Here is a 12,324-nt window from a genome sequence, read left to right as displayed (position 1 = left end):
TTCTCTGTGTGTCTCTGTCTTCTTATAAGGTCTCCAGTCACATACAATTGGGGGCCCACCTGCTTTGGTATGGCCTCATCTTAACTAATTGCATCTGCAGCAACCCTATGTCCAAATAGGGTTGCATTCTGAGCTATTGTGGGTGAGGACTTTCACATATCTCTTTTAGTGGGGACACAATTCAACTCATAACACTTGCTAAATCTTCGTCCCTCTTTACAAAATTTTCTTCTAGGGAAATGCAACTCATCATCTGAAGTACACTTGAGTCCTGCCTCCTACCTGAAGTGTTTCATGAATGGAATTCCCTCCTCTCTGCACTGTCTGTCATGCTCTTCAAATAAGTTATATCTTTTATGTGGTTTGCTATTCCTGTCTGCCTAGTGCGGCTCACCATCCTGGGAGCACAAGTCATTCAGCTGCTCTGTGTACCCTTCAAAGAGTCAGAGGCACTTCCTTGTGAGACGACTTAGGCTCTTGCAATACAAGAGCCTAATGGTGAAAATTCTTTCACCTAATAATGGTGAAAACTGTTACAATCAGAGGAAATGGGGATGGAGAGTAATTAGGCAAGTTTTCCTGAAAGAGATGAGAGAAAGCATTGGAAAGATGGGAGATAGAAAGAATATTCCAGGCTGTTTTTTTGAAAATAGTATTTTTTGTTTTGAGGGTCAGATTGTAACCATGCTTCCTTGCAGTGATGTTTTAGAATGTTCCACATGGGGTCCACCAGGAGTCTTAAGATCAATCAGTTAAGGGGATTGGGTTCATGGATTCCAGTTGCACTTGGATGTTTCTTGCCAAGCTTGGCCCTCTGCACATTTTTATATATTCCATCTCTGTTAACTGTCCATGCCTGTAGCTGCCTCAGTGAGATGGTCATCTGTCTTTAGCAAGGCAACAGGAGCTGTCCATCCATGCTTTTTTTTTTCTGTTGTGTTTTGGTGCTGTTTTGGCCAGGAAGACACTGCATTTTGAGAGATGCAGTGGTCGGCACTTCTTTTTTGTGATGGCGGTAGTTAGAATGCAGGGACTTGGTGGCCATAAGGAAGAGCTTTGCAGGGATGACTTTAGGATGTGCTGAGTTTGGTAGAAGCACAGCGAGCCCATTTGGGCTTTTGGAGAACAAGCAGAGTGAATGTTTAGGAAGAGAGTATTCAGTGGCTAGACATAGGCACCTTTAATTTAAAAGGCTGCCATTATATTCTTTTCCTGGTTCCCTACTACAGATGGCTAAAATCTCTAGGTACTTCCATCTTCTTACTGTTCCTGTGAAACTGATTACAACAATGAGCATGAGTTTTGGTGTTGAAGAGCTCTGAGTTCTAACCCTGGCTTCACCACTTTATTATTTCTGTGATGTTGGGCACACTGCTTCCATATCTGTAAATGGGTTTAGCATCACCTTCAGAGTTATTGGGAAGGTTCAATGCGATAAGATACTAAGATAATTGAAAAATGACCATCCCAGTAGTGCCTGGCATGTTGGAGGTGCCACACAGTTAGTTTATCCTTTCTTAGTTTTGAAGAGTATGGGACACCATGACAAACAGGAGCAAAGTGGCCACAAGTGGCCATGTTGATGTAAGCCTGGAATGGAAGTGAATTGTTGGGGTGATGCTCTGGTCACCTGTGAGGTGTCAAGTTGAGATTTCCTTCTTCAGCTCCTGGCATCTGCAGGGTGCTCAGCTTTTTGCTCCTGAATATTCATTCTTTTATAGCCTAAGATCCATTTGGCAATTACATTTCTGAAATATATTAATTTTTACATGTGATAATAATGCTGATCTAGGGGGTTGTAAAAGCTTCCATATAAGTTTGCTTTATTTGCAATGTTCCCATAAACAGATGCCACACTGTTGAAATACATTACTTCCTGCCACTTGGCACACAGGGTTTGGTCTCCTATATCTCATCGCTAAAGTGAATCCTCTTAAAATTTATTGTTGAACTTCTTAGACTCTCTTCCTTTGTCTCTTTTTTTACTTCTTCCTTGCCCCACCCTCCTGCAGGAGGGAAATGTTTTCCACTGCTTTAAAATGGATTAATAAATATTTCAGGATAAAAATAGCAGTTTTGAAACTTTCAGCTTCCATCTTTTTATCCTCCTAGCACAACTCAACTGTCACTGTTGATGACTACTTACTTTTCATTGGGCCTGACTCAGCACAAGGACTATGAATTATCCTTTAAAGACATATGAAAATCCAAAGCTATATTGCCCTTAGAAATATATCTATATTGAAAGCATAAATTAAGAAAAAACATGAATACGTAAAGGTTGACCAAACATTTCTAGAATAGCAGCAGGGGGTTGGTGGAGCAGTGAACCACAGGGCCAATCTTCCTTGAAGAATGTGGAGACTGTATTACTAATCCTTCTTTCAGGCAGTAGTTTTTAGGAAAAAAAATCGGAGAGGTGCATACAGTAGTGATGCAATTGAAGAAAAAAGGAGAATGCGAAAGAGACAATCTAGGCAGTATTTAACGGCACCTCTTTGGCCTTCGTGTATAAATATAACGGGAGCGCAAATGCTTATGATGATTTCAGGAGCATTGCCTCTGAAACTGGCAAACAGTAATGGTAAGAAGTAATTATAGGGTTTCTACTCAATTTAACACATTATACAAGAAGTGTTAAATGAAGGATTTTTACCCTTCAACCATGTTCTCATTTCTCTTTTTTTTTCCATATGGAAAAGTAGAGAGTAATAAAACAAGAACTCATGGAGCACTCCCTACGCTAGAATTAATACATATTCACATTGTGCCAGGTTTGCTTCAGATTTGTTTTGAAATGAAAGCAATAAAATATTCCTGACCAATGTACTCTTTGTTCCTCTCCCTTCCCTCCTCAGAAGAAGCTGAGATTGTGAACTTGGTGTGCTTCCTGTCACCAAGCATAGCATTGTTAAGGTGATCTATTTCTTTTACAGGAACCATCCTTTTTTCAGATGATTTTACTGCTTTATGATACGTGCTATAAAACAAACTAGATGACTGCCGCAACCTTGCTGAACTGACTCTCAGCTGGTAATTATTTCTTGACAAATGGATTATAGACCCTACTCACTCCCTATATATAGTCATGCTGTGTTAATTTTTAATTATGCATTTTATGGAATGACAGAGACAATTATAATTAATTTATGGCTTTTTGGGTTTCTTTTTCTCTAACACTTTGAATCAGAAGTCACCGATAATTTCCAGGGATACAGATGAAACTGGTTTCATTGCAGTGTTTTCCTAGAAGGATTTCTTAAGGAGGAAAAATTAAGCCTGTGGGGAATAAATATTTCACACACATGTCTTGCCTCCTTCCAAGCTGTGAAATGAAAATAAGAAGTAATTAGTCATTTACAGCTGCTATGGACCTAACCCAGCCTTGACTCTGCATCTGTCTGGTTGCAGGCTGGAGCACGTGTTCTGTAGGGGCCTTTAGAAATGGAAGGCACTCAATCCTGGAGTGCCCTAGAGCTCTGTCCTGCATCCACTTACAGTCTTACCTGACCTGGCTCTCAGCCTGAGCCATGCATTATAAATACCTGGAGGACTTGGAAAACTACCCATGCCACACCCACACAATGACATCAGAGTCTCTGGGGGGCAGACTCAAACCTCCATTGTGCCTAATGCCCGGGTGGAGATACCACTGAGTGCCAAGTTGAAAGCGCCACTTGAAAGCATCCAGCCATCTTGGCCTTCCACTAGGTTCTAGAAGTCAGCAAGTGCTTTCCAGCCTCAGGAGCATTTGCTGTTTTCTCTGTAGGAACCACTTCATTCTCTCAGTTCATTCTTCCTGAGAGAGGCCTTTCTTGATCATCCTATCTAAAACAGACCTCCACCCTTCACCAGCTAACCCAAAACATGACATCCTATTTACTTCCTTCCTAGCCCTAGAGTTATCTGAAATCATCCGTTAATTTGTTTGCTTTCTATTGTCTCTTCTTCCCTTCACTAGAATATAAGCTCCTTGAAGGCAGGCCTGGTGCCTAGCACAGAGCCTGGTATAATACGTAGACATAACATATTTGTTAAATGAATATGAATTATGATATCAAGATGCATTGAAGAGATACTGAGCATAGGCTCGAGTTCTTTTTCTAAGACCTGGAGAAGAGTTAACTTCTTTGCAGCATAGCTATACCTACCTCTTGGCAAGTATTTAATCACAACACAGGTAGGTAGCACGTTCTTGAATCCAGCCCTGTCCCTGTTTCCTGATCTTGCCCTCAGCATCTCTAAATGAATAATAATAATAACAAAAATAAAAATACAGACATGAATATGTATATGGTAATAGTCAGCTTTAAGGTACATTCATGTACTTTATCTAATTTGATCTTTTCTGTGAGATGGGGATGATCATGCTCTGAGCAGTTAAATAACACATGCAAGTCTACATATGTGGTACGTGATGGAAATAGAATTTGTACCTCTTCGGGACATCATGAAAGGGACATCAGAGGGCATCAGAGTTTTCAGGATTAGTGAGTTTTCAGCACTCACTTGCCCCTCCACTCAGTGCTAAATAACAGCACTTTTTCCTCTTGAAGCTCTGTGCTCTCATTGGTTTAAACAGTCCCAGAGAGTGGACAGAACAACCAGTGGAGTGGGGAGAGGATGGAGCAGTAATGAGGAGGCAGTCCTCCCCATCTCCTGGCTTGCACATTTGGAACCCAGTGCTGAGTCTTCAGCTCATACTTGCTGAGTTCTTTTAACGTAAGAGTTCATGCATACCTTGAAGATGTGACCTTCCTAACTCTCTGTGACACAGCAGGCAGCTGGTTTTGTAGCTGAGTAGTTGGAGCTATGCAGCTTTATTTCACATGGTTGGCTTATGAAGACAGCCTCCCCTCCACAGTATGCCACTGTGACTACACTACTCATAGCAGACCCCATGTGAGTTTCAGGAAAATATGCTAAAATCTGGAGTAGCTGTTAATCAGTGGATCAGTTTCAACATGCCTACTGATGATAGAGATGAAAATACCCTGTCTTGACGGGCATCCCAGGTGATGCAGTGGGCTCCTAGATGCTGAGTCTGCTGGAATGCCCCATAATTCAGACATACATGCTATGTACATTTCTTTGCATGTAAGAACTATTTGCATAATTTCACCATTAGAACATCAAAATATAACAGGGCAATGTGACCAGTTACCTTGACCTCAAAACCAAATTAAACCACTGTCCTCTGGTTTTATCTCAGTTCCACCTCCTTAGCACCTGTCTATGTTCCTTTCTCTGCTCAGCTCATCCTTTCTCAGGGTGGAGCAGCAGTGTATTTTTGTTGTTTATGTCTAATACAGTTTTTTTTTTTTTTTTTTTTTTTGAGATGGAGTCTTGCTCTGTCATCCAGGCCGGAGTGCAGTGGCATGATCTCAGCTCACTGCAACCCCCACCTCTGCTTCCTGAGTTCAAGCCATTCTCCTTCCTCAGCCTCCCAAGTAGCTGGGATTACAAGCATGCGCCACCATGCCTGGCTAATTTTTGTATTTTTAGTAGAGACAGAGTTTCATCATGTTGGTCAGGCTGATCTCAAACTCCTGACCTCAAGTGATCCACCTGCCTCAGCCTCCCAAAGTGCTAGTATTACAGGTGTGAGTCACCACGCCCGGCTTTATATCTAATATAATTTTAAGGATATTTTATGTGGATTAAAAAAAGCATATTAGTTAAACATATACTGTTTAATCTAGTCTTCCATTGTTGAATATGTTTGTATGTGGTCCTTGAAGAGGATGATTGAATACCCTGATTGGCCTGGGATGATCTTAGTTTGTGTCAGTGGTCCCAGCACAGTTATTAATAGTGACTTCTTTTACTCTTAGACATGTGCTGGTTCGAATGATAAATTGTAGAGGACGTCTACTAAAGAATGATCTTCTCCCTAACTCCTTCCTTTTGATCAATGACTTTAAATAAAAATGGCCCCATCTCTGATATTGTATTACTTACATGCAGTTCTATTCGCAGTATCAGAAACAACTAGTAAAGAGGTTGGCTACTGTGGTTTTATTAGTTCCCTTAGTTCACAGAGCTATTAATTGGGATTTAAAAGTTGTAATTTGTTATGCTTAATTATACAGCGCTTTTGGATGTAGAACTACTTGATCTGTCAACCAACCAAGAATTTCCTGGCTTTAGCATCAGTATTTCCATGGACACTGTTGGTGTTTTCAAATCCTGTTTAAACTTCATGCTACTTTTCCCTTGAGCTACCCTCTAGAATTACCTGAGTTAGATTGTCTTGGTGAATAGATCAGAAAGGCAGTAGCCTCCTACTAGATGAATCCCTGGGTGCTGGTAAGAGCTCCCGGCCTCTCTCCTTTCCCTGTCTTACATATCCTTAGTGTTACAGCTTCCCTTATGTGACATAATTTTTAGCTCCAGTACTGTCCTGGTGTTGATTTTGATCAGATACAATGCCAGGGAGGTGCAGTTGCTCACATCTGTAATCCCAGCACTTTGGGAGGCCAGGCAGGGAGAATCAGTTGAGGACAGGAATTCAAAACGTGCCTGGGCAACATAGCGAGATCCTGTCTTCACCAAAAAAAAAAAAAAAAAAAAAAAAAAAAATGTAGCCAGGCATGGTGGTGCATGCCTATAGTCCCAGCTACTAGGGAGGCTTGGTGGGGAGAATTTCTTGAGCCAGGAGTAGCCACACCTGATGCCTGGGGCTTGGGCTTCACACCCAAGGAGGACCCTGACCTGCAGATGCTCCGGTAGGTACCCCACTGCCAATGTTTATTATTGCTATTTACTTTTCCCCCATTAAAATGATTCCTCTGCTTCCCTTGTGGTTGGAGGCTAAAGAGATGTACTTCTGGGTGTTTTGTGGACTTAGGGCTAGGAAAAGGCATTCCTTTAAACCTGATTCAGTGTTTTCCAGTGTCTGAACTTAGTGCCTGTGTTATTCAATTCCCTGACCTCCTGGGCTGCCGTGGCTCCGCTGCTCTCTTAGGTTTCCCCAGCCTCCACCACAGTTTTCCTTTTAGGAAGTAACACTTCCTTTGAGGATGTGGAGGAAATTCTCTTTGGGACAATACAGTTACACATTGAGCCTGGCTTCAGTTCACAAACCACAGGGGCAATGACTGCCCTTTTGTAAAATCCCTTTAGAGCATGAAGCAGAATTCTCCCTAATCTAAATGAATTACTTATGACATTGGGGAAGGCTTGGTGGGTTCAGAAAGATGGAAGGCCACACACAGCTCCCTCCTGTTGTCATCTTGCATGCTGTTTGCTTTGTAAGGACCCTGTATGATTGGGCGGTGGATAAATGTATTTTTGTTTGAATTTGATTAGTATTTTTCCATGTCTGGGTTTATTTGTAGTTACTGAAACTCCAGATTTTCTTGCCTTTGTCCTCATGTTGGAGGGGAGGTTCGGGGATTCAGATAACCAAGTAATACAAGGTAATTGAAGATAATTGAGGAAATGAAAGAAAATGAAAATCAGTCGTGCCGTCATTCAGTCATTCAGCTTTAACTAGCAACATTTTGGAATGTTTCCTTGCTTTTATATTTACCGTTGTATTTATATATTAAACATCTAATCATAATATATAATGTGCATTATATATGAAAACTTTACTCATCCCCCATTAAAATGATTCCTCTTCTTACTTTGTGGTTGGAGGCTAAAGAGATGACCTTTTGGCTGTTTCATGGATTTGGGGCTAGGAAAAAGCACTCCTTTAAACCTGATTCAGTGTATTCCAATGTCTGATTTTAGTGCCTGCGTTATTCAATTCCTTGACCTCCTGGGCTGCCATGGTACCATGAAACTTTAGCATTACATTTTTCCTCTGGATTTTTTTTTGGAGACTGGGTCTCACTCTGTTGCCTAGGCTGGGGTGCAGCAGTGTGATCTCAGCTCACTGGAGACTCCCTCTCCCAGGCTCAGGTGATCCTCCCATCTCAGGCTCCCAAGTAGCTGGGACTATAGGCATGCACCACCATTCCCGGCTAATTTTTTGTATTTTTTTTGTAGAGATGGGGTTTCGTCATATTGCCTAAGCTGGTCTTGAACTTCTGGGCTCAAGCAGTCCTCCTGCTTCAGCCTCCCAAAGTATTAAGATTACAGATGTGAGCCACTGTGCCCAGGCTTCCCTGGATTTTAAAATTCAAAAGATGAGCTTTTTCCTTCTAAAACTTTTTCAAAAACATGTCATTGAATGGATATATAAAATGAATGAGAAAGTAATTATTGAACATTTAAGTTGTTTCCAATTTTTTTCCTGAGTTAATGGAATTCTTGATGTAAGTCTTTGCATAAATCACTAATCCTGAGTTAGTATTCTTAAGGTAGAATTACTGATTTACTTTTCTATTTGTTTATTCCCCAACTTTATTGATGTATAATTGACAAACGTTATATATAGTTTAGGTGATGCTTTGGTATACGTTGTGAAATGATGACCATAATCAAGCTAATTATCACTTCACATAGTACCTTTTGGTGGGGCAAATACTTGAGATCTATCCTCTTAGCACATTTTAAGTGGGCAACACATTTATTAACTATAGTAACCATGCTGTAGGTTACCAGAACTTACTCATCTTATAACTGAAAGTTTGCATCCTTTGAGCAAAACCTCCCCATTTCTTATCCCTCTGTTTTCACATAGTAACTACCCTTTTAGTCTGTTTCTGAGTTTAACTTTTAAAACTTCCATATTGAAATGAGATTGTGCAATGTTTTTCTTTCTATGTCTGGCTTGTTTCACTTAGCATAATGTCCTCCAAGTTCATCCTTGTCACAAGTGGCAGAGTTTTCTACTTTTTAAAGCTGAACAATATGCCATTGTATTTATAGATCACATTTTATCCATCTATCCATCCATCCATCCATCCATCTGTCCATCCATCCATCCATCCATCCATCCATCCATCCATTTATCCATCCATGGGCATCTAAATGGTTTCCATATCTTACTGAGTAATGCTGTAGTCAACAGAATGCAGATGACTCTTTGATCAAATGATTTTATTTCTTTGGGTATATACCCAGAAATGAGAGTGCTGGATCTATAGTAGTTCCATCTTTAATTTTTGAGGAACCTCAATACTGTTTTCCACAATGGCCATACCAATTTATGTTCCTACCAGCAATGCATATGGGTTCCCTTTTCTCCAAGTCCTCAACAACACTTGTTAATTTTGACTTTTTCATCACAGCCATCTTAAGGCGTGAAGTGATATATGACTGTAGTTTTGATATCCAAGAAATTTATGTTTAAATTTGTAAAAAGTCTTAATGGTACTTGGGAAAAATTCAAAATTTCTTCTCCATCTAACAATATAATATGGGCCTGGAAGGGTATGTGATTCAAATGCCCTGCTACCTTTCTTCCCTCCCCTTTGGCAGCACATTCGTTTAGTGCCTTGTTTTTCCAGGGATTGGGGGAAATAGAAGAGAGGACAGGAGGGAGAGAAGAGAATAAGGATGATCAACGGAATTGTGTAATTAACTATCAAGCTCGGTGAACTCAGAGCATTCTCATTCTTTCATTCATTCAAAACTTTAAGAAGTAAGATCTCCCATATGCAGTGTAGTATGTTAGTCTTACTGAGGGCTGGAAAAGCAAATCAGACATAGATGATGCCCTCAAGGATCTGACAGCCCTCAGGAAAGATATAACTGCCAGATATCCATGTGTACTATGTAAGAGGCTACTGAGCGCTGCATGGAGGATGAGGGAGGAAAGCCAGTGCACGGGCAGTTTCCTAAAGAACACTGTTAACTGTAACTTGCTTTGTAGAGAACTAAACTTTATCACATACATTACCTGGTTTAGAATATGTTGTTTTGAGTGAATGAATCTGATAACTTCGTGTCAATCAGTGAGACCTGAAGACCATAAGAGGATTCCTTGTATTGATTAAACTTTGTTTTACTAAGCAAGGTACTGTGCAGTCAGTAGCAACCAACCCACCAGTTACCTGAAGGTCTTAGAAGCATTAAAAACCAAAAGAGGTCAGCTGCCGGAAGTTGAGAAGGGGGCGGGTGCTAGGCTATGCTGATTCCCTTGGGGGAGACCCTGAAGTGAGAGTGCTGGATCTATGGTAGTTTTTCCTTCTGAGGAAGGAGCTTTTCCTTCTGAACTAGATCAAGGCAGCTCAACACTTGTCCAGAAGGAGTCATTGACATGGCATGTGACTTTAGTTTTGAGGATGAGGTCTGGTGTGGACACATGGAGCTGGGGGATGGATGGGAGAGAATGAGTGTCTAGCTAACGGAGTGGTCTGTGGCAAGGGCTGAGATGGAGCATCCCAGGTACATTCAGGGGACAACCAGTGCTTAGTTTGGCTAGAGGGTTTGGTATAGGAGGGGGAGTGCTGGAAAGGTGGGAAAGGGGCTGGGAGCAGATGCAGGTTACAGAGTTTGAATTTTAAAAATTTAATTAATTTGTTTTAGAGACATGGACCCTGTCACTTAAACTGGAGTACAGTGGTGTGATTATAATTTACTGTAGTTTTGAACTCCTGGGCTCAATTTACCCTCCAGCCTCAGCCTCCCAAGTAGCTGGGACTACTGGCGTATACCCAACTAATAAGAAGTTTCATTAATGAATCAACAAACCTGCTTTAAGATGAGTATATCTGTGTTTCTTAGTTTGTGTAGTGTATATTAGTTTGTTATACTTGATGTTATCATCTTGAGTGGCAAAATTACTTGGTCTCCTTCCTTCATGAACTCAAGATGACTACTGCAGCTCCAGCCATCATTTCTGTCTCGATGGCGTAAGAGGGAAGGATCGAAGGTCAGAAAGGTACCTGCAAGCTGAATAAGCTCCCTTTAAATTCCTTCCTGGAAACCCCACCTCAGGACTTCCGCTGACATTTCATTGGGTATCCCTGTTTTCTTTTTTTTTTATATTTTTTATTTTTTATTTTATTTTATTTTATTTTATTTTTTTATTGCATTTTAGGTTTTGGGGTACATGTGAAAAACATGCAAGGTTGTTGCATAGGTGCATACGTGGCAGTATGATTTGCTGCCTCCCTCCCCTTCACCTATATCTGGCATTTCTCCCCATGCTATCCCTCCCCAACTCCCCACCCCGCCGCTATCCCCCCTCCCCCCAACAGACCCCCGTGTATAGTGCTCCCCTCCCTGTGTCCATGTGTTCTCCTTGTTCAACACCCGCCTATGAGTGAGAACATGTGGGGTATCCCTGTTTTCAATGGATGTTGAGAAAGGTAATTTCTCCAGAAATTTTGCACCCCTCAAAAATACAAGTGTTCTTTTACTAAGAACAAGGGAAGGATGGTTATGATATGGGAAACTAGAGGCCACTGCCACACTGCAGGAAAATGATCTCAAGGGTTTCAAAGAAGTTTATAGAAGTCGATTGCCTTCTCCTAGGCAGACAGATTGTGGTGTTCTATTTGTTTCACTTTTAGCAAATTTTTGCTTTTAAGAATTTCATTCAAGAGAGGACAAGTACAGAAAGAGGAACATAGGATGTTTTAAGTTCAATCAATTGTAGGTGCAGGTATAGAGGAAAAGTCTTGGTTTACACTCACAGACATCCCCATGGATCAGGCACTAAGTCCACCCCAATTAATGGTGAGGAAGGCTGTATCATATGGTCTATATCCTGTCTATCATATTTCCACCCATAGATACTTTGACAATAATATAAAAAACACCTTAGTACCATCATCAGAGGCACAAAAGGAAGGTTATTAGCCTGATTCTGTAGATAAGAAAGATCATTGGGCCAGGTTTATTCACAAGGAAGGACACCATGACATGTTATAATGACTTCCTAACCTCAATTCAGAGTCAAAGTTGGAAGCAAACCCCTGAGTGATGTCTAAGAAGATCACATACCTGGAAGTAGGAGGTTTAGTTTCTAGGCCCAGTAAACAATGTATATTATTAAAGAAATGTGACTTAACATCATGTGCCTTGTTTCTTATTTTAAAATGGGAAATAATACCTACCTGCGTTCTTTTAAAAACTGTGGAGAAATACACCGAACATAAAATTTACAGTGTTAACAGTGTTGAAGTGTACGATTCAGCGGCTGTAGGTACATTCACATTCTTGGGTAACTATCACTGCCATCCATTTCTAGAACTCTTCATCTTGCAAAACTGAAACTGTATCCACTAAACAAAAATCTCTTTTCCTCATTGCTTTCTAGCTCTATGGATTTGACCACTTGAGGGACCTCATGTGAGTGACATCATATAATATTTGTCCTTTAGTGATGGGCTTATTTTACTCAGCGTAATAACCTCATGGTTCATTTGTGTTATAGCATGTTTCTGAATCTCCTTCCTTTTTAGGGCTGAATAATATTCC

General features: G+C 40.8%; 1 protein-coding gene across 3 annotated transcripts in view; it reads left to right on the top strand.

The window, feature by feature from the left end:
• Positions 1 to 12,324, top strand: part of CSGALNACT1 (chondroitin sulfate N-acetylgalactosaminyltransferase 1) — a 359,476-nt gene that overhangs the window by 47,083 nt on the left and 300,069 nt on the right. Inside the window, exon 1 of one of the 3 annotated variants that reach the window (XM_064368809.1) lies at positions 6,601 to 6,728. The exons of the other annotated variants lie outside the window; for them this stretch is intronic. The gene's annotated coding sequence lies outside the window, so the exon portion shown is untranslated. Of the gene's footprint in view, positions 1 to 6,600; positions 6,729 to 12,324 lie in introns of those variants that run through there. 3 annotated transcript variants of the gene reach the window in all.

Source organism: Aotus nancymaae, unplaced genomic scaffold (genome assembly GCF_030222135.1).
Source record: "Aotus nancymaae isolate 86718 unplaced genomic scaffold, 86718_ANA_hifiasm-v0.15.2.pri h1tg000079l, whole genome shotgun sequence".
Classification (NCBI taxonomy): Eukaryota; Metazoa; Chordata; class Mammalia; order Primates; family Aotidae; genus Aotus; species Aotus nancymaae.
Note: the sequence above shows the minus strand (reverse complement) of the source record. Positions and strands in the feature narration are given on the sequence as shown.